The sequence below is a fragment of the Falco naumanni genome, chromosome Z (genome assembly GCF_017639655.2).
Source record: "Falco naumanni isolate bFalNau1 chromosome Z, bFalNau1.pat, whole genome shotgun sequence".
Lineage (NCBI taxonomy): Eukaryota > Metazoa > Chordata > Aves > Falconiformes > Falconidae > Falco > Falco naumanni.
The window spans coordinates 68,034,357-68,053,632 of record NC_054080.1 but is presented as its reverse complement, the minus strand read 5'-3'; the positions used below and the strand labels follow the sequence as shown (position 1 = coordinate 68,053,632).

The following is a 19,276-nucleotide window of genomic DNA, read 5'->3' as shown; positions in this document are numbered from 1 at the left end:
GTCTCATTTCAAAGTGAGAAGAGTCCCTGGAAGATGGACAATGTGTCAGTAGGGTCACAACTGTAGTGAATTGTAGGGAATATCTTGAAGCATCTACAATATTCACATAGGCTGTCCTTATTTTTATTGTCTCAGCAGACTAGTATTTCCTTTTAGTAGCTACCCCTGCAAAGATTATATGAATGAGAACAAAATGGGAAATGATTTGGGTCATAATTGTGTTTCTCTGAAAGCACCAGCCTAGAGATATCTAAATCTTAAACCTGCTTCTTTTCTTAGGGGTTAAGTTTGACTGCTCCTTCTTTCCTGCTTGGGGAGAGTTTGGATGTGTGGGGTGGGTGGGTGTTGGGGTTTTGTTCTTGTTTCCTTTTAAATGAATATGTTTCATATTACATATATACTAATTGCTGAAGAATTAGGATGCAAGAACTATGGGGAATTAGACATAAAGTTCCAAATACTTGCTACATCCTGGTTTTATATTGTTCTGAGTTAAATCCAGAAGGAGGTTACAGTTTCACAAATTTCTGATCTTTGCATCATTCTCTTCCTAAGAAGCAACAAACACTGAGGCAGAGTTCTGACTTTACTTCTTGCATTACATGTTGTTTATATATGTTGAGCTAACTACAGAGCAAATTAAGTTAAACTCCTAAAAAAAATGCAAGGACATAAATTTATGATGAAAATTTTATGAAATGTGTTTCTTGGGCATAAACATAGCACATTAGCGTTCTTTTGCAGACATAGCATGGATTGATAAGCAAATAGAGAAATCCAGCCACAAAATCAAGCCTGTGATTCCCCTCCTTTGCAGTACCCTACATTAGAAATAGCAACTCAGAAATAACAACTATATTATCATGATGCTAAGGTACCATCATGTCAGCATATCGGTATATTAATTGTCAGGTGAAAAAAGCAATTACAATTAGCATTTATTTTATCCCTATGATTATGTGAATTAATGATAGTGAAAATATATAAAAATAATAATGGAACCTTTTTGGAATTATGTCATTACATGGTAATGGACATCAGTAGAACATACTTATCCTTCTAAGGCTTATTCCCAAGTCCTTTTCTCATATTGCACATCTCCAGTTCTGGGCCTGCCTGTGCAAATTTAGTCTAGTTAGTAAAAGAAGTTAGTCTGTTCACTGATGGATGGCACAGTTTCACATGCATTTTGTTTTCTCTGTACTTGTGTAACAGCGCAAAGGGGTGGTCCGGGAAAGAGTGATCCAGAGAAGTCTAACATCACTGCTATCTGCTGCATGGCCTACATGGGAGCTCAAAATTTCCCAGGAAACAAACTTTTGGAAGTAGATGATAAAGCACGTGAATTCTCCAGGCAAGTTGCCTGGAGAACTCAGCTTGTAAAATGATGATCCCTGTTTCAAAGAGCAGTCCCTTTCCTAAAACAATGTACTTTCAAGAGTTTGTGAAACTTTCAACCATCCACAAATACAAGTATTCCTCCGCTATCCTACCTGCAGACCTGCTTACAGCCAGGTCACACAGGGGAGCTTATCCACACCTACAAATTTTTGTGCTAGAGAAGAACAGGTGTCAGGACTATGTGTCAATCTGCCAATCTCTCTTCAATTTTGGTCATGTTTGGATAAAGTTCAGATACAGAGTGCCCCAGCACATTTGACAGAAAGCTATGTACCAGCAGAGCAAAAGGAAGTGTTAGGAAATAATGATGCAGTAGATTAAACCCTACCTCTTTCCTCAGTTTAGCTTGTGTAGTTTCTATAATGGCCACCCAAGAAGCAGGAAAATGAATTTAAATAAAACCCATATATATTCCCTTTTCCCACCTGCATTTTATTCTGGCATTAACAACTCAGGTCATATAGTCATAGTATTTCTGAGATTTCTTTATCTGAGTAGATTGGTAAAAAGATACTTTAATGCAACTATGTACATATTTTGAAGGAAATGGCACACTGTGACCACACTGCTATATTTTCCATACAGCTATAATAAAAAGCAGGAAGCACAAAAGAAGGAATATGTGCATTTCCTTGATGCTTCAAACACCTGAACACACATACACAGAACGTGAGCAATTGAGAAATAGGAATCAAAATGACATCCAGGTGAAAGGGAAAAGAATCAGTTAGGATTTACTTTCCAGGCATAACAACACATACCAAAAAAAAAAGAAAAACCCTGATAGATTACAAGAAAAACAGATTCCCACCCACCCACCCCACCCCACCCCACCCCAGTTCTTTCTAAAGACCCTGAGTACAGAAATAAAGACAAAAGTGATTATGTGCAAATTTGATGAGTATTGCTGATCTGATCCAGTGACAATCTGGCCTTTTTACATTTTATTCATATTTTGCCATTGCAATGAGGACTAAACTGTGGTATAACTAAAGATTGGATTGACATAGATTTAGAAACATAGTCACCAAAAGCAAAGAATTTTGAAACACACTGCCTCCTCTATCACCATGTTGAAAAAAACCCACCCCATATAGTTATAGATTTAAATTAGGTAGATATAGATACAGATGATATAGATTAGATATATAGATATAGATAGATTATATAGCTATAGAAATAGATGATACAGATAGATAGAGATATGAAGTCTGTTTTCAGATTTGGTGCTACTGATCTAGCTAACAATATTCTACCATACAGCTATTGTCTAAACTAACCAGTATAGGCAAAATCATTTTTGCATAAATTTTGGAAACCAAGCTTTTAGAGTTTATTGTTAAAAATGAAAAATACACTCTTCCTTGTTTATATACTTCCTTTATTTAATATTTACTTTAAAGCAGCAGGTTAGACCTTAAATTAACACACAAATATGGGTATTACCATGAACAGCCTGTTGTTTGATCTGTAATTGTGGGAACATTTGCCAGTATTTTCATATAAGCCATGTAATTTAGTTCATAAATATTTCAGAAAAAAATCAAGAAAGCTTGAACACTACAGAAGTAAATAATCAACCTTCCCTTTACATAATGGTTTCCTGATGATTTTTTTAATGTATCCTCTAAACTTAAGATCCAGATCACACTTTGCCTGATGCAATCTGCAGATCCATCGAAGGACTGAAGTTTACACTACTTCTTCATCACAAGCCTCTATCAGAATCACACCAGTGATTCTGCCCCTTACAGACTGCTATAAAAATTTAGAATCCAATTTCCTTTTGCCAGAATAATCTTCCATGTCTTCAGTCTTGCCACCTTCTAAAAAGATTTAAAAGTAAAATAACATATTGAACATACTTGATAATGCCTTTGAGGAACTTATCTATACTGAAGGGGAAGACGTGAGTGTGATACAAACATAGAAAGTGAAAGGAAGGAATACAAACACTTCCTCTGAAACTGTCTAAATTAGCTTTGCCACTGCTTAGGCTATCCCAGGAGTAGCTAAGACATGTAACCACCACTCAACAGCAAAAACGTACTAAAGCATAAAGCTGTTTGCCTGCCTGCATTGCGGGACAATATTGCACATCTTCATTTCCCCCATCTCCCTGCCCCAGAATAAAGATGAAAGAACTGAGAACATGAAAACAGAAGGAAAACACAGGAAAAATCTGCCTGTATGAAAGTTTGGGCTCAGGTGCATGAACACGAGTCAGTTAACTGAGTTGAGAAACAGGCAAGTGACAGAACTCAAGAAAAAATACAGAGAACTTCATGCTCAGGTAGAGTAACATCACTTTGCAGATAAGCTGAAGCAGCTCTCAGCATTACAGGTTGGTGACACTATGTGCATTAAAAGACCTCCTATAGCACAGAAAAAACAATTTCACCATAGAAGTACACACTAAGAGCAGGAGTGCACTAACAGTAAACCAAGTGTGCTCTGCCTCCATGGTTTTAAAGGTGATACAGAAATAAAATTCAGAAATGTTAATGTACCATTTACAGTTACTCTAAACGATAATTTTATATGATGCTCTTAACCAATTTAATATAAATTACAATATTTAAACTTGGCATATACCTTCCACATTATTAATAATTCAGGATAATATTATAGGCCTCTGCTCTGAAATCTTTCACTGACTGTCCTTTATTATGTATTCAGGTGAAGCTGTCATTGCTTTCAGCAGGACAGAGAAAGGACTGAGATGTTCTTCCCTCTTATTGACTTCCACTTTCTGTTCTATGTCAAAGTAAGGCTTCATGATTTGGTTTATTAAAACTGTTCTAATAATGCACCGGAATGTATTAGGGGCTCAGTGCAAGAATTACTGTGTGAAATTATAAGGCTTATGTTATACAGGAGGTCAGACTAAATTACCATAATGGTCCCTTCTGGGCCTTCAAATCTATGAATAATCAGTGTCTCCATCCTAGCATAGACTACTGCTTCATCTAGTCATCATCGTATTTCCAGTAGAGGCTAGCACCTGGGATTTCATGGATACCAAATCCCCTTTCACACTTCTAATGTAACTAGATAATTACGTGAGGGAAGAAAAATTTCTTCCCAACTTTTGTACATTATCATGCTATAAATGAAAGTAAGGTACCTGTTTCCTTTCTGCTGTAATAATGTTTTAACCCCTTAAAAATGTACCATTATTGTACTTCATAAGTTATTAACACATGCAGCTGCATCCAGTAACCATATGGTTGACAGTAGTGGGCCATTTATGAACCAAACCTTATACGGGAGTTTTGTAATGGATGAAATTTTTAGCAGTGAGGTGGCCATCCACAGTTCATGTAACTCTTGTACAAATTCATGTTAGAGCACAGCTGCACAGAAATGCCACCCTGCATCTGAAGAAGAGCATCTTCCCTGGTGTATCACAGTGCCAGGAAAGCCAACGCCCAGTAAGAATGCACAGCTTTGCATTCTTTGCGTTTAAGGATTTTTTCATTTTCACTCCATTTTTTTTATCTAGTGTTGGAATACTGCCATATCACATCCTCAGCATGAAGTATAAAAGAGACACACGCTGAAGTAAATTTTAGCATTTACAAAAATGCAAAGATGACAGTGATAAACTGAGATCCGTGCCCATAAAAAAGGCTAGAAAAAGGTATGAGATAAACTCAGTAGTCAATGAAACAGGAAAAGAAGTGGTCAGCCAAATCAAACACATCTTCAGTCCAGCCCCATCCTTCAAACCATTCTTTCACGACAGTTTCAGGATGGGTGATTAGCTATGCAAAGCCCTTTGTTAATTCTCTCAGCATGTTTTAACCCCAGGGATTAAAACATATATGAACCCAGCAAGCTTATTCAAACTGCACAACCCCAGCCATCAGGGCTGCAGTACTGCTGTTCCTGTTTTTTTTCCTACACGGAGCCTTCTTAAAGTAACCGCTGCTGCTGCATGAGGGAGAGTCCCTTCTCTGCGGTGCAGGAGGAACTATGCCACATGTTCTCTGTTAAAAACTCCTGGTTTTGTTACTCTTTGTTTTCCTGTTTCTGATAACACAGTACTATTCAGAGCAAAAGTATTCTCCTTACATCTAGAATGCAAACTCTGGGTATAGTTGAAACCGCAGCTTTCAATTCCCTACCATTTTCACTGGATCCAATGAAAAATCCATGATCTAGAAACCACGGCTAAACACAGCTATCAGGAAATGCAGTTGGACTGACACCTGCACACAAAAGGGACTGGAAGGTAGGGATAAGGGGAGGGCAGCCATCGGACAGGGAGAGACACTTCATTCTTTGTATAAAAGCCCCTGATGTTAAGTCATGCTAACAATTCCTCAGTGCATAAAGTTTGGTGAGATCTGACTTCTGATTTCTAAAGCACGTGTTTATAATTAGCACAAAGAAAACATTGTGATTCTATAGAATCTGCAGAGCTGCACCAGGAGCCAGTTCTGGGAATTCACAGGGCTACAGGCTCCATGAACACATTTCTGTTGCTCTCTGTGCACCTCCAGATGCAGGCTAAGGGGTTTTAACTACACCTTTCTATTGTGCAAACAGAGCAATTGTGACAAAAGAAGATAATATCTCAGGAAAATATATTTATAAACCTAAAACTACATTTCATTAACCTTCAATAATATCTACTTTTCCTATCCCACATATTGGCTTATATTGTCCAATTACTTTATTTATTTTTTCCCCAAAAAAGAGTTCTGAAGCTAAAGGTTTATCTTTGCTTGTTAATGATAGCAAAATGTCTCATTTTCTCCAAAAATTTATATTCAGAAGTGTGAAATTACTACAATTTAAATGGACAGGTTTGACAGCCTTTCTGGTTTTTTCCCCCCTTGGACTGTACAATACAAATAAAACTCAGGTTACTCATCGAAAAAAAATCCATTGTCTGTGTGTGTGTGTATCATTTCTCTATCTGATACATACTGTAATAGTGATTTAAAGTTTTTGAATTTACACTGCAGTTTGGTTACGAGTTATCGTAATTACTTACATATGAAAAAATTATACATTAAATCATCAGTATTTTTTCTTTACACATGTGTATGAAAATATACATATATACTGACACACATATGTGCAGTCACACAGATGAAATCCATATTTCCATGATCACCCTGACGGAGCCCAGAAGAAAGTACAGGTTTACTAAAAGTGAAAATATTTAAAGATGATTTAATAGTGATGTATACAGTTTGGATATTGATAAATTGGTGTGGTTTGGTGTGAAAAGCTGCCTATCAATGTTCAAGAAGACATATAATAGAAGAACCTATTATTTCCAATGTCAACAGAAGTAATTCTGCATTCCAAGACACCCAAAATGAACTAGATCACTTCACTGCAAAGCACCTCTGAAATGATCCCCTCTAACAAGTGTGTACAATGAGTTGTTGACTTGATCATCTTAGAAATCCATAAGTGCTAATGGAGAAAAAAGGCTGGGATTTAGCTGAGGAAGTGAGAAAGATGGCCAAGAAAGCACAGCTGCATGAAATATGTAATAAGGAGCCTTGGTCTCTTCTGGAAACCACAGAATCAGTGTGGTTTCTTTCTGCTTTCAGCCCAGCATTCTGGGAGAGCTGCCAAAAGCAAAAAGAGCTGTATTGATGATAGTGGAGGCTGACTGGAAAGGAGGAAGACAGTTAAAATAAAATCGGGTTTCTCTCTGTGAGGGAAATCTGCAGAGCACATAACCTGCTGGTAGGGTCATCAAATGACAAAGGAAATTTCTTGGGCCAATAGCACCTCTCGTCCCAGATGGAAACTGGGGAAAGGATCCCATTTCCTCCCCAGTATACAACAGTCAGAACTGTTGATTTTTTGGGCTCTGTCCTGGAACCGGGACTTGGCTAAAAATAATTTTAGAGAGGAAAATCTTGGGATAAGGACCTGGAATAAAGATAGCTAGGTGTTGGATGGCATACTTCAGGAAAATGAACTGGAACAAGCTGAATTTGGGATGAACAGTTACATCGTGACAGATCGTTAAAACCCAGACAGGATGAGTGATGGACAGACCTCTTGACTGCTGAGTGGCAGGGTGTACTGCTCTGAATATCCACCCTGTGTTAGAGGTGGCCAACGTCTGCATGGAAAAGAAGGAGTTGTGAGGAACGGATGTTGATGATTAAATGCTTAGGGAGGTTGTAGGCTCCAAAAAACAGGGAGAACAGAACCTGCAGAATTGAATTAATCACCATAAGACAGGTGATTATTTTAAGTAGAGGAACGCTTCATTCAGCAGGAGGAAATGCAAAGTGCCTGAAATAAACTGAGTGAGATACAGGCCATAAAGACTACTGCAACTTCTACAGCACTTCTCTTCCCAAAGGGCAAACTGGGAAGGTAGTGTGCTTCTACACTAAGCAGTGTTATCTGGGCTGTCTGGTAACCAGGATTTGGCCAAAAATAAGGCACTAAAGCAACAATGGGAAATAAATGCTACTACGCAGTCATGCTGTTCTGTCTACCAAAGGGGTTATTAGATTCTAGAAGGTGATTTAGAAAACATAGGAAATTATAATTATTTTTATGTCTTTTATATATATGGGGGGGAGAAGAGTCTCCTTTTTCCATATTTTGTCTTTCATTCCTTACTCCCAAGCCAAGGGCTGAATCACAGCTCTGTAACAAATTGTGCAGCACTGTGAGACTGAATCTGCAAACTCTTCCAGAAGCACTTAGTACGTGCATAAATCATTTTTTCTCTTAAATAAAAACAACTCTCTATGCTTCACTTGCAGAAGTTACATTTAAAAAAATTCTGCAGAACTTGGAGGATAATTCAGCCGCTAATAAGCACAAGAAATAGTTTAAAATAAAAAATAATGAAAAATGCATTTTATTGACTAATACTCTGTAGACCATAGGTACTCTTCAAAGAAAAAAGATTATTTTTAGATAAGCATGCCCAAAACAACTACCAGAATTCTGACCTTTGAAATGTTGATACTGAAAGTCTGTGAGTAGGAATAAAGTTTATTAATGGTAAAGAAATAACTCTGATTTAAAATAAACTTAATATTAAAGGAAATTAATACCTGTACCATTATACCTGATATTAATAATGCTCATAGGAAGTTTTCATCATTCATAATTTCTAGCAGTTTTGTACCACAGTGGCAGCACCACACGGACCAGAACTGCTGGCAGGGAAACAGGAGGAAAGTAGGATGGACCTGCAGGTGAACTTGATGGGGGCTTTTGTCAGGCAGGTACTTCTGACAATACTTCTTCGATACAGAACATGTCCGAAACCACAAGGCTCTCATCTTCTGTAGAGTTTTTCAGAGGAAATTTTAAACATGTTTTAGCAGTTACATTGGCTAATTTACTAATTTTGAAGTATTCCTTTAAAATTAAAAACTTTCTTAGTCCAAACAATCCAGTATTCCACTAATTTGTCACCAACCTCAGTTACTCATTTCCATTGTACAATAACTGGCAGTGCTCTTAGATTTACTTAATTAGCTTTGATTTCTAATGTTAAATTCCTTCACTACATTAAAAAGGCCATGGTAAGCCACATGCTGTCTGTAAATAAGATGAGTCTGTTGTGGAAGGCTCATATTCAAATGCACACTGTTGATGACTAGAAAGCGAGGAGTAATCAAGGCTGTAAATCTGTCGCTAACATACAAGTAGTGCTTAGCACCACACTTAGTACAAGGGCAAACATAAAAGTGGAAAACTTGAAGATGAGTATTGTGAAGAAAACAAGCAAATAATTACAAACACTAGTTGGAGAGCTCTGGTCAGTTTAGGGGAGTTAAACCTTGCATCTGAAATTTACTGACTTGCATTCACTACGGATACTGAAAAATTCTGTGATAAACCATTTGTCTGTTGAGAATGACTGTCAAAATTGATACTGCTAGATAATTATCTCATCAGAATGAGCAAGTATTTCAGTTGGACAGATTAGACAGATATTGAAAGGTATTTTGTATCTTAAAACCTTTGCATATGGAAGGAGTAAATTTGATATGATGACATTCATGAGTCCTTTTTATTTGACAACATATGCACACCTGGGCTGGGAGAATTTTGCTGTTTGCTCCATTGTTTGTGCCTGAGATAACTGCAAAGTTCTTCTACCTATCCTACTAGGTTTTATATATATGAATACTTATTCCCAGATTGCTCAACAGACTGACTTTACTTGTATTAGCATTTCTGCAGCATAGATAGGGTTGAGTAGGGGTAACTGGAAAAGCCAGTTCAGGCCCTGCATATGCCACATAACCCTATTTATACATTTATATGAAGTCATATCCAGGGCCTGAATGAACCACACACTACATCCTTTGTGAAAGAAAGCAGAGAAAACTGAGATTTGTGCAGAGTGATGATCTGTTGTTCTACAGCATTCTGCCACATTTTATTCCATGCCTTCTACAAAATATGTTGATTTTTTAGATCATGACAGCAGTGAAAATCCTAGCCTAATCCCAGTACCCACTATACCTAACCCCAATACCCACTGACTCAAGCTGTTAAAGCTGCAGTTTTATGACACCACGAGAATTACCTGCAGTAAGGTAAATCACTGAGAAAGGCAAAATCACTGGGATGTGATAAAATACTTTAATGTCATCCTACCTCTGGCCATCATATACTTTGAGGGTATGGTCCAGTCTTAATTTATATTCCAGCACCTCTCAGTTGTTTCTCAAGTTCACATGGGACTTTTTGCAGCCCATCCAGAGGCAGAATACAGACACAAAGTATCAAACAGAGGTAATACAAAGTACCTTAAAATAACAAATGAACGAAAATATGAATTAAAAAATCCATTCTCCTCTTTGTCACACATTGTCTATACACATACACGAAGAAATTACTCTGGAGTAAATGCTGAAATCCCCATGATGAAATGTACTTCACACCTCATCTAATTTTACTGATCTCAGTGGCACTGAAGCTCACAGTATCAAACTATCTTTTTTTGCTACTGTTACCTCACAGTCAGTTTTACCAAAACCTTGTGCTCATACCATTCTTTTTTTCCAAATTAGTGGTCCCTTCATAATTCGTCACGCAAAAGAGTAGGAAGCAGCTATGAGTCATTTTGCATTTTCAGTTTTGTGGGGTGAAAGAAATGTCCATCGAGCATTCTCTATCCAGCTTTTGATTTACTTGAGAAGAGAAGCAGACATATCTAGACTTTTAATAAAAACACCAACATGATTTGAATACCACATGCCAGTCACAATTCTCTGCAGATTATTCACATCAAGAAGAGTGCACAGAAAGACTTGCCATTGGAATATTGTGAACAAATACTTCTGTGGTGACTCAGTTTTGACTGTCTCTGATGGTTCAGTACATTGATGAAGAGAGCAAGAAATAGGTCAAAGTCAAAGCAGGTCTGTTCCCAGGAAAGACTTCTGCATGGACAAGGGAGCATGAATTTCTTCAGACCAAATAAGCATATGAGATTTCCACCATACTGACCATCTGAACTAATCAAAGTACATTTTTTTGTACCCATTTCTAAAGGCAGTGGCATTGTAGTCTAAGCTTTTGGGAAAACCATACCAACATCAATCTTTAACTGAAGTATCTCAGATCTGACAGTTCAACAGTCAGGTCTTCCTGTCTCTGCACATCTGTCTGAGGAAAGTACTTTATTATCACCAAATGTTATCTCAGCCTGTCCTGAAACTCTGAACGCACTTAAGTGATACTGGTGTGTACAGCATGGTTGCATCCTTAAGACAGCTGCCAGAGTGACACAACAGATCAAAGCTCTGTGGAAGTTCTTCAGGTAATGTTCCTAATCACAGCCTACTAAAAGAAACAAAATCCTGTCTGACTTCTGGAGCAAGTGACCTGTAAATGATGCTGCCTCATGAACTCTACGGACAGTTCTCTGTTTGCCACACACCTTTTGCTTCAAAAAATTTAGGTCAAATAGCTTTCAATTTTTTTCTAGCAGATTAAACTGGGTCATGTTCCTAGAGAAGTGGGTCATTTTCCCTGTAAATAAACAGTTTCATGCCTGCACATCTTTAGTTCAAAGGCTCTATTGTTTGTACTCAAAATTGCACAATTCTTTTGCTTAGCCAAGAGGCAGTGATTTTTTTTTTTTTTTCCAAAGGGCAGTCTTTAGCCTGACCCAGTAAGACACATGATGTTTTTCAGTACGTGACAGTGAAAAGTGTCCCTTTTCTGTCTTCCCATCAAAACACTGACTGGGGACAAAACCCTTAGCCAGTATTGATTGATTTGCTCCACTGGCTTCAACATAGCTGTCCTGATTTGTATCATGTGGGAATCCATGCTAAAAAAGATCCGTGTCCAGTGCATAAACATAGAAAAGTTTTTGCCAATTTTCTAATACACCACAAAAGATTTTTCTCACATCTGTTCAGGTGAGAAAAAGGACCTTTAGAAGGAGAACATGGTGCAACTCTCTGACAGGTCATTGTACCTGTAAAGGCTCAAGCTATATCAATGATCCAGAGGACAAGGCTTAGTTGATTTGTACAACATGGTTCAGTTAATTGTTACTATTTTTAAAAAAATAATAATAATCTAACAATGATATAATACTCTCTCCTAGTTTCCCCTTCAATATTTATGCTTATCAGTGTTATAATTTATGTCATCATGAATAAAAACATGAGAACACCCATATTGCTTAGATGAGTTTCCAAAGAATTGTCTAAAGTCCATAAATGCAGCCAGCCATTTAAAGCTCATTTAAGTGAATATTATGTAAGGTCCTTCTTAAGCCAATCTTTCCCCAATTCTTTGTGTTCTTCTTCACAATTTTTTTCTAATGTCTAATGTCTACAGTTTTTTCTCTGTGTTGTTAGGCTTTCACTGTATGTCTCCAGAAAACCGAAGGATTGAAACATTCTGGCTTTTTAACTCGCAGGTCTCTTGCTCTCAAACTGACGTTACATGCATGCACCTAACAAACCCCAGAATATCTACTGTCTGGATCCTGGGCTGCATTAGAAGAAGTGTGGCCAGCAGGTCTCAGCCTTTCCCTCAGGAGGTCATTCTCCCCCTTTACTTCATTCTTGTAAGACCCTCCCAGGAGTACTGCACTCAGCTTTGGGGCCCCCAGTGTCAGAAGGACAGGGACCCATCGAGGGAAGTTCAGAAGAGGGCAACAAAGATGATCAGAGGGCTGGAGCATCTCTCCTGCGAGGACAGGCTGGGAGAGCTGGGGTTGTTCAGCCTGGAGAAGGGAAGGTTCCAGGCAGACCTTAGAGCAGCCTTCCAATACCCAAAGGGGCCTGCAAGAAAGCCGCAGAGGAAGTTTTTACAAGGGCTTGTAGTGATAGGACAAGGGGGAAGAGCTTACAAGGGGATAGATGTAGATTAGATATCAGGAAGAAATTTACCGTCAGGGTGGCGAGACACTGGCACAGGCTGCCCAGAGCAGCTGTGGATGCCCCATCCCTGGCAGTGTTCAAGGCCAGGCTGGATGGGGCTTTGAGCAACCTGGGCTGGTGGAAGGTGTCCCTGCCCATGGCAGGGGGTTGGAACTAGATAATTTTTCAGGCCCCTTTCAACTCAAACCATTATATGATGATTCTGCACAGTTAAGTTACTCTTCACTATTGTTTCTTCATTATCAAAAGATATTTACGAGTTTACATTAAATACAAATGTATTCAAGATTATTACTATCTCAGATTTAAAACAAGATGGGCAAATCTGGCATTTTAAAAGAGCATTAATTTTTGAACAAGTAACTTATTTTTTATCATAAGAATAATCTTTAATAATTTATATATTGTGGAACACCCTACATTATTTACATAATAATTTACTTTTTAATCTTTTGTACTTATTTACATGCTTCAGGACAGACTATATAATATATTTAAAGTGTTACAGCAACACACATAAATATTATTCTTACTCTTTAATCACAAATTTAGTCTAGTTTTAATATACAGTAGAATTCCTGTGTATGTAACAGGCTTATAGAAAATATTTCCACTCTGTTCTTTCTGTGGTTTTTTGGAACCAAACCTTTGAATAGAGACACACCAACACCTGTAGGTTTGGAAAGTACTTCCAACATGTCTTATCCATATAGTGGATAAAGTGCTAAAGGAACGAACAGGTATGAGGCTACATATGCAAAAAGACAAATCATGATTTTGTTTTCCGTTCTGTTTTCAAAACTGGAACAAGAAAGGCAATAATCAAAGTAGTCTCAGGATATGAGAAAAGGAAAAGGAAAAAACAGTAGAAGAATTGTATAAAAAATTATCTACAAAGCAAGAGGAGACTGAGGTATCAAAGGAGCAGAAGGGTAGAACCCATGATCATTGAACAAAAATTTCAAAAGGTTAGTGTAAGAGACAAGAATACTTCTGTCTATCTAAGAAACTGAAGAACCGGTGTAGGAGAGATTTGGTAACTATGTAACTACATTCCTAATTCTGAAAACGCTCCAGGACTATCCACCGGTTTTGGTAATATTTGTGAGGTTTATGCCTCTACCAACACTGTGCACTCCACTGTTGACCAAGACCTCTATTAACCGAAATCCAGTTATGAAAATAATACTAAATCTCTATTTAACAACCTGTCATAAAATTTATTTTAATAGTACTTTCAGTCAACAGTCTTATCGTGCTTTTACCAACAGTGTGATCAATATGAGCATTACATCTAGCCTACAATTTCACCCACCACTTCAAGAGCTTCATAAATCATCAACTTTTATAACTTCTTGATTACCTCCTAATGTTCATACAAAACAAGGATAAAAACAAAAATCACCCTCTGATGAAAGCATGCTGAGCACTTGAAAAACTTTTATTAAATGATATCCAGTTAGCAACACCCTGTTGGGCCATCACTGTGTACTGATGATTATGGAGTGCTCTTTCGCATAAACTGAATAAATCTCATAAATTGTTGATGGAGGTGCTTTAAAATATCAGCTATTGACCAACTTTACTCAAGCAACAGAAGAGAATTGATTTAGTTTGCCTCTCTTCTAAGAAATTTTATCCCTAGCCTGGGGCTGGGGAATTGTACAGCAAACAGATCAATCACATGTACTTTCAAGGGCTGAAAAAAACTGTTCTCTCCATGTCTGGGTTTCCTGAAAGGTCTGCATCTTGCTACCTGATTTAGTGATGCTTGCCCGCAATATGACAAGAAAGGGCCATGAGTAACCCATCTTTAACATCAAAGAGAGTTCAGATAGGGATGATTAAAGCTAAAATTATCAGACCAGTTTTTATGATGAGGTTGGGTCTACAAAAGAAAGGTAATTGAATTCCCATTCCACTCCAGCCCTCGTTCTCCCTGTCCCCTCCCTTGCTGTGCTTTGACTGTTCCAGGGAGGTGTAGAGACAACAGGCATCACTGCACATGACACGTGACCTCTGTATATATAGATAAGCTTCTTGGGCAGTGCAGCTACACCCAGATTGCTACCTGAGGACAGAAAAAAAACCCCAAAACAACATTGTAAAGGAGATACTAAGACCAGAAACACCTTATGTTGCTGTTTCACCTCCACAAGGTGTGCATTATAGATTTGTTATTATAATATTATGGTAGCCACTGTTAGAAAACCACAACAGCTACTCTTAATGGAGACCCCAAAAGATCAGTGTATGGCATCAAAAGTGTTGTGGAGAAACCGGTCAGATTAATTTCTACTGGTGGCTGCTTAAGCTTAAAAATATCAAATATACTTCTGATAAGATAATTTTACTCTTTTTAAAAGGACTTGCGATAAAGAATTTCATCTTTCTAAACGAAGAACAGTCTGTTATCTTAAACATACACAATATTAAGTGAGACTCTTGCTTTACTTTAGACTGGAAAAATATGCCAACACCTCCTGAGCTTGCTCAAGGTATGGGAAATACTTTTGTTTACCCACAGCCTTCAGTGAATTAAAAATGCTACCAGCATTTTGCCGCAGTTTCTGTTAGACCTTTGAAGAGAATTCTTTCTTGCCACTTTTCAATCACTACTGCAGATTGAATTCAGAAATGCCTCTGGAGCTCTTCATGCTTTTATGCCTTTTTCTTTCACACCTCTCTGACGCTGCTTTGTTAACATACTTTGTCATCATACTGAAAAACAAAATCCTTGGACAAATATTACTCAAAAAAAAAGTTTGCTGTGATAAGATAACTAAACAAACCAGGTGAATTCAAGTGCAGTAAGGAACCTTACATGTCATCAGTGTTGTCCTTGCATGATATCTCACATTAGGGTAACATCTCAGGAATACAGAAAGAAAGCCGTTTTAGATACTAAGCCTATAAGCACATACGACAAGGACCATTGGCTTCCTTGGGACTGCCAGTGCATTTGAAATTTATGGGCTTCTGAATAAGACAGAGCAAAAAGATGGAAGTAATCCAATACCTGGCTGAATTGTCTCATGAGCTCTGAGGTAGGTGCTGAGGGACCTCTACAAAATGCTTGCATGGAATTGTTTTCTTTATAATACAACACACAAAAGTCAACTTATCCACTGGAAAGTTCTCTACATGAGGCAATGAGAAGCACATTAATAAATCCCCAAATGAATGAGATGCACATTGAACCTCTCATGACTCTCTATTGATCCAGACATTGCCTAGAGAGTTGCCACTCCTGTCTCACCAGCTTGCGATTTTCCTTTTGCTCCCATCTTATCATAGAGAATGGAAATAGACTTGAATTCAGCCTTTCAGGGCTATGGGCTCATAAGAGCATGATTTTTATGATTACTTACAATTTTACTGTATGTAGAAACCATTGATATTACTTGAAATTGTTAGAGAAGTAACACAGTCTGGTACTATAAGGTGGTTCTTTCACCCAGATAGCATTTTTAAATAAAGTGGCATCTCCAGTATCGTATTGTCTGAACCATTTTTTCACATGTACATCAAAGGAGTCCTCATTTAATCAAAACAATTCATAGCTGGAAAAGGTCTTTGGCTGCCTTCCTACCAGGCAGTTTAATATCTAAAAACTCCAAGTCCCCATTAAAATACACTGGGAAAGGAAAGAAAATCAGCTCTATTTTTCTTCAGGAGTTCCCAGCTAAGGAATTAACCCAGGCAACAATTAATTTTAAATTTTCTGTACTCATCGAGCTATCCTCCATAAATATGCACCAGGTGACTTAGGAGGGCCTCAGGAAAGCCTAAACGAGCACACTGCAGAGGAGTGTCACATTCGGGAGGCACTGACCACTCGGTGAAACCTGCTGTCTCTAGGGTCTTCTTTCAGAAGCTACCTTAGTGCTGGGAGAGAGACTGGAGAGGATTAAGCTGACTGCAAGTCAGTAAACTGTGTTGTGATGGTTTAGGACGTTAAGGGAAAGATTCTCAAATAACTGTACAGTTTACACTGTTAACAGAAATGGAAAACAAAAATAAATGTTTTACTGACCTGAGGGCAAACAGGTCTTTTTCTGAATATAAAGGAGGAGTAAAGACGTAGTACAAAAAAGGTATCACCCATTTTTCATAGTGTGAGTGCACTCAGGGAGAAAACATAGAAAACTGTAGAACAGAGGCAGAGAGCATATTCCTCCAAGCTCACTTCTGCTAAAGGAGCAGCACGCTATTTGCCGTGGAAATGCTGCATGTCCGTTCTTCCTCTTAGTGACACTTCTTTTTATTTCTTTAATGTAGCACTATGTCTAAGGCATATTTCCTTAGCTATTTGTATATATCCGTGACTTGTCTCTTTTATCCTTGGAGAGTCCATAATAGCAAGTTCCTAGCGGGATCACAGTGAAGGAAGACAAGGTTTCAGGTTTAACAGGAGGCCCAGGCATACAGGGAGGGCATGAATACATCTGCTGCAGTTTCGTTACTGCTTGCCACAAGTCAACTCAGTCTTTGTGTTCCTTATTGTAGATATGGAAGGAATAGAAGTCCAAAAGTTTTCAGTGTACCTGCAATACAGGAGCAAGAAGATTCGCGATTTTAGCTTGTTAAAATGCAGCCAAAAGTTGGCTAACAATTTACGGGTAGGTACAGTTGAAAAACCCTGAAAAGATGGAGTTTACCAATGCATTTACCTAATCCATTTTTTTACCAGTATCATCTATACAAATAAAGGGGTTCTTCTCCCCTAATATCAATAAACTAGTTTAAAGCCAGCATCAGTTGTAAGAGTTTTTAAAGGAAAAGAACAAAACAGAATGAAATTTTAGCATGCTACTTTTTTGAAAGAACAATAATGCACAATATAATCTGAATAAAAATTTCTCAATGGCAAGTACTGGGCTTCTGAAAAGATCCACTTTTTCTTTTCAGTATTTGAATAGAGGTCAAATTCTTTGGAAAATGTATTAGGATATTACCTTTCAAATGCATCAATTAACTCTTGTTTATAACACTCATCTAATGAGCCAAACTGGAAATTATGTTTTGTCTGAATACTCTTGCTTTAATACCTGCACGCACCATGTACTGGTTAAGTTAATTCCTTCTTCCCTTTCCACAGATGATTTAAAATAAACACATGCCTGCTTACACTTTTTCAAAGCTATTCAGAAACATTTGTATATATATACAAACTCCATTAAGAGGTAACAATGTATGCAAGTACCTCCTACACACTCCTTAGTAAAATGATTCCCTCCTTAACTGAAGGAGAAGGGGAGGATTGCTGTTGCAACAAAAAAACCTGAACAAACAAAAAGGGCAGCTTGGGTGATGATGTGTTTCAGACGTAAAAGCAGTATGGGTCACATAGCTTCTGTGCAGATAAAATTTTACCAAAAGTTATGAATCCTTTGAGTACAGGCCAAGGAGGTTCATATCTGAACTTCCTCAATGCTCAGAAATTTTAGAATCAATAGTCTGGGATTGGTCTATCTTCTTTTAGTGCCTGCATAGGCACTATATGACAAATAGGACATCACTGCATGCTCATAAGCCTAAAGGCAGGAAAAGTAGTCCTCCAGTTACCCATGTAGTAAAATTTAACTGTGGGATTTTCTATTTCTTAACATGAGTTCTCATTCCCAAAATTACTCAGAACTGGTCATTTTATCACATAAGCTGTGCTCTATCAGACTTAAAGACATATGACCTGTAAATGCAGCATGAAGTGTTTTGATCTGTTACTCCAATTATCCTTACAACCTAGTGAGACCACTAAAGGGAACCCATAATCTGAAAAGGTGTCAGGTCAGTGCAGAACTGAAAAAGAACTGCTTTGAAACTTATATCAGAGAAATGTGATGCTTAGTCACTAGAAATTCTTTTAATGTACACATGACATTTGCCCCTTGATTCACGTTGTGAAAAAGGCTGACTAACATTTTCTAAACGTTCCAGAAGCTCTCTCCAGTTTAATTCATTGCTGAAAACTTGTTCAGGAGGGAACAAAAACATTTTCTCAAAGTCTTTGCCTGGAACAGCACAAGGAAGGGGAAAAAAAAAAATAAAAAAAATGTAAAACACAGCCTTAAAGGTCAATACTCCCATCTTGTGGCTAATGACGAAAATGCACATATCTAAATAAAAATGAAAAATTTGTTTCACGCAGACAGTATATAAATAAGAAAATACTTGAATATAACATTCCTTCCATGTCATAATTAAATCTGGATCTTAGAACTGTTAATTTTCTATTCAGAAAAGGATGTAGATTCTTTTTCATACACACTTAGCCACAGGGCATGGAGTTCCTGTAGCAAATTCCTAATTGCAGGACATTAGGAGAATGTAGTTCATTTTTGCCATACTTGAAATGGTTCCTGAGTGAAGGCAGGGATGTGATGGAAGTCCACAGGCCAGTGGGGCAGTAAGTAGTACTAGCAATTAAGAATACATGATGGAGCAGCAAGAAGCAGTTCATTCACAGCACCTGGATGAAATTGATACAGCCCTGATTTCTGCAACTC

The 19,276-nt window shown here is 37.8% G+C and overlaps 1 long non-coding RNA gene across 1 annotated transcript in view; it reads right to left on the bottom strand.

Moving 5' to 3' along the window:
- Nucleotides 1-13,200: 13,200 nt before the first annotated feature.
- Nucleotides 13,201-19,276, bottom strand: part of LOC121081627 — a 44,153-nt gene continuing 38,077 nt past the window's right edge. The window contains exons 2-3 of the long non-coding RNA XR_005825741.1: nt 16,804-17,314; nt 13,201-15,488 (exon numbers count right to left, since the gene is read on the bottom strand). This is a non-coding gene — a long non-coding RNA (uncharacterized LOC121081627). The remainder of the gene's footprint in view (nt 15,489-16,803; nt 17,315-19,276) is intronic.